The sequence below is a fragment of the Trichechus manatus genome, unplaced genomic scaffold, assembly GCF_000243295.1.
Source record: "Trichechus manatus latirostris isolate Lorelei unplaced genomic scaffold, TriManLat1.0 scaffold00037, whole genome shotgun sequence".
In the NCBI taxonomy this organism is placed as follows: domain Eukaryota; kingdom Metazoa; phylum Chordata; class Mammalia; order Sirenia; family Trichechidae; genus Trichechus; species Trichechus manatus.
The window spans coordinates 12,456,019-12,460,251 of record NW_004443973.1 but is presented as its reverse complement, the minus strand read 5'-3'; the positions used below and the strand labels follow the sequence as shown (position 1 = coordinate 12,460,251).

At 38.4% G+C, this 4,233-nt stretch overlaps 1 protein-coding gene across 4 annotated transcripts in view; it reads right to left on the bottom strand.

Annotated features, from left to right (window-relative positions):
- Positions 1-4,233, bottom strand: part of SLC25A12 (solute carrier family 25 member 12) — a 97,293-nt gene that overhangs the window by 53,736 nt on the left and 39,324 nt on the right. The window lies entirely within an intron of this gene.

The following is a 4,233-nucleotide window of genomic DNA, read 5'->3' as shown; positions in this document are numbered from 1 at the left end:
TGGGGAAGCCAGCATAACTCGTACAAGGAAAAGTCACAGAAGCTCCATAGACACATCCTGACTCCCTGAGGGACTGAACTGCTGGGCAGAGGGCTGTGGGGACCATGGTCTTGGGGAACATCTAGCTCAATCGGCATAAAATAGTTTATAAAGAAAATGTTCTACATTCTACCTTGGTGAGTAGTGTCTGGGGTCTCAAAAACCCGTGAGCAGCTATCTAAGATACTCCACTGGTCTCTTCCCTTCAGGAGCAAGGAAGAATGAAGAAAACAAGATACAAGGGAAAGATTAGTCTAAAGGACTAATGGACCACATCTACCACGGCCTCCACCAGACTGAGTCCAGTACAACTAGATGGTACCCAGCTACCACCACTGACTGCTCTGCCAGGGATCACAGCAGAGGGTTCCAGACAGAGCTAGAGAAAAATGTAGAACAAAATTCTAACTCACAAAAAAAGACCAAACTTACTGGCCTGACAGAGACTGGGGAAACCACAAGAGTATGGCTCCCAGACACCCTTTCAGCTCAGTAATGAAGTCACTCCCAAGGTTCATCGTTCAGGCAAAGATTAGACAACCCCATAAAACAAAACGAGACTAAAGGGTCACATCAGCCGAGGGACAAGGACTAGAAGGCAGGAGGGGACAGGAAAGCTGGTAATAGAGTACCCAAGGTCCAGAAGTGAGAGTGTTGACATGTCATGGGGTTGTTAACCAATGTCATAAAACAATACGTATACTAACTGTTTCATGAGAAACTATTTGTTCTGTAAACCTTCATCTAAAGTACAATTGAAAAAAAAATGCAATGTAGGCAATTTCAGAACTGACTGCAAGTTTTAGGGCTCCTGATCTGACTTGGACATTTAAACTTGTACTAAGGAATGTGGAATAATCAAATATTAATAGCAATTCAGCTTTATAATGTTTGAACTAGTTTTGCTGAAAAATAAGTATGCTGAGGCCTCATAAGGAGCTATTCAGAATCTACTCATCCTTTGTAGCTTACTTATCTGTGTAGGAAAGGCATTTGTTCAATTCTGTGCAACAAAAACAAAATTCAATAATAAATTAAAAATTAAAAAAGCTAGAAATAGAAACACTATGTGGTCCAGCAATGGCATTCCTAGGAATACATCCTAGAGAAACAACAGCTGTCACATGAACAGACATGCACGCCCATGTTCACTGCAGCATTATTCATAACAGCAAAAAGATGGAAACAACCTAAGTGCCCATCAACAGATGAACAGATAAACAAACTATGGTACAAACACACTATGGAATACTATGCAATGATAAAGAACAATGATGAATCCACGAAATATCTCAGAACATGGATGAATCTGCAGGGCGTTATGCTGAATGAAATAAGTCAATCACAAAAAGACAAACATTGTATGAGATCACTATTATAAAAATTCAAGAAGAGGTTTACACACAGAAAAAACAATCTTTGATGATTATGAGGGTGGGGGAGGAAATCACTAACTAGATAGCAGACAAGTGTTAACTCTGGTGAAAGGAAAGACAACACAATATAGGGGAAGTCAGCACAACTTGAGGCAAAGTCATAGAAGTTTCGTAGCCACATCCAAACACCTTGAGGGACTAAGTTACTGGGGCTGAGGGCTGGGGACCATGGTCTCAGGGGACACCTAGGTCAATTGGCATAACAGTTCATAAAGAAAATGTTCTACATCCTACTTTGGTGAGTAGCGTCTGGGGTCTTAAAAGCTTGCGAGCAGCCATCTAAAATACATCTATTGGTCCCACCACGTTCAAAGCAAAGGAGAACGAAGAAAACCAAAGACACAAGGAAAATATCAGTCCAAAGCACTAATGGACCACATAAACCACAGCCTCCACCAGCCTGAGCCCAGAAAAACTAGATGGTGCCCGGCTACCACCACCAACCGCTCTGACAAGGATCACAATAGATGGTTCCAAACAGAACGAGAGAAAAATGTAGAACAAAATTCAAATTCACAAAAAAAAGGCCAGACTTACTGGTCTGACACAGAGCGGTGTAACCCCTGAGACTACGGCCCCCAGACACTCTGTTAACTCAGAACCAAAGCCACTCCACTCACTTTCAGCCAAAGATTAGACAGGTCTATAAAACACACAATTACACACATGAGGAACGTGCTTCTTAGTTCAATCAAGCATACAGGACCAAATGGGCAACACCTGCCCAAAAGCAAAAACAAGAAGGCAGGAAGGAACAGGAATGGACATGGAGAATCAGGGGTGTAAGCGGAAAGGGGGAGAGTGCTGACACATTGTCGGGATTGCAACGAATGTCACAAAACAATTTGTATATAAATTTCTGAATAAGAGAAAAAAAAAAAGCAGCAGCTAAGGAACTATATGATGTCAGTATTTTATAATTTAGATTAAATCAAGGGACCCACTTCAATTTTATGTAGAACATTCACTTATGTAAATGTCACTTTCCCCATAGGAGCTAGACAAATTAGGTTATGCAGCATAATGTGTTCATACCTCTTTATTGTATCAAAAACTAAACCATTCGACATAAAAAAAAAAAATTTAAACATAGAAGTAAATGTGACCCAACAATTCCGCTCCTAGGTATATACCCAAAAGAATTTAAAACAAGTATTATAACAAATACATGTATACAAATGTTCATAACAGCACTATTCACAATAGCCAAAATGCAGAAACATCCCAAACAACAAACAAATCCATCAGCTTGATAAATAGATAAACAAAATGTGGCATAACCATACAATGGAATATTATTGAATAATAAAAAGGAATGAAGTATTGATACATGCTACAACTTGGATGAGCCTCAAAAATATTATGCTAAGTGAAAGGAACCAGACACAAAAGGTCACATATTGTACGGTTCCATTTCTATGAAACATACAGAATAGGTAAATCCATAGCGACAGAAAGCAGATTACTGGTCGCCAGGGGCTGGAAGGAAGAAGGAATGGGGAGTGACTGCTTACTGGGTACAGGATTTTCCTTTGGGGTGATGAAAATGTTTTGAAACTAGATAGAGGTGGTGATTGCACAACATTGTGAATATACTAAATGCTGCTGAATTGTATTCTTGAAAATGATTAATTTTATGTGAATTTTACTGTAAGAAAAAAGAGCTCCAGGAGAGCACCAAGAAGATAAAATTAATAGAATACCTAATGTGTTTTAAACATGTTAAAAAGAGATGTTGATAAATGGGGGACAGTTTGAGAATAAATTAGCATTAATATATAGAACTAATAATACAAAACTGAACAAATAAGAAATATCAGAAACTCTAAAAAATCATTTACTACATGGCTTAGTCAGGAATAGTGTTTATATAATCATAGTAATGTAATCATGATTATTGATCTAAACAGAATCATGACATAATTATATAGTAGGTGGGAGACAGAAAATGTCCAGGTATGTGGTAGGGAGGGGGAGATGAAAGAACTAGCTACTAACCTTCCATAGTTAGAGCTCAATCAAAAATACCTAACAGTGAAAAATCAAGTAGAAATGCCAGCACAAGCTTACTATTTAGAGGGGTAGAACTAAACACATTGAAAGAAGCAGCTATAAGAGTTTTAAGAAGCTGCCTCTGGTATGTGAGAAATGAGAAATGGGGTGAAATGCCACAGGTGACTGTTATTTTCTGTTTAATATTAATAAAACCAAAAAGGAAGGAAGAAAGAAAAAGGGGAAAATGTAGGGGAAGGAAGAGTATGTATTTACACCAGTTACAAAAACTAAGCTCTATAACTATTGGTTTCTACTTGTTTGGAGCGAAAGAAAAAGAAGGAAACCGAAGACTCAGAGAAGCAACTTGTCTACAGGATTAACTGCCTGCATGAACCATGGCCTCATCTATTCTCAGACCAGAAGAATTAGATGGTGCCTAGCTACTACCAGCCATTCTGACCTGGAACACAATAGATGGTCCCAGATAAAACAGGAGAAAATTGTAGAACAAAATTTAAATTTTAAAAAAGGGCCAGACTTACTGGACTGGTAGAGACTAGAGGAATCCCCAATACTACTACCCTGAAATACCCTTTAAACTCTGAACTGAAGCTACTCCCAGAGGTTATCTTTCAGTTAAAAGAACAGATTGGCTCATAAAATAAAAAATATCACCCATGAGTACAATGATCCTTTAAAAAAAAAAAAAAATCTTCTACATGAAACCAAATGGTCAACAAAGCGAAACAAAGATGAGAAGGTC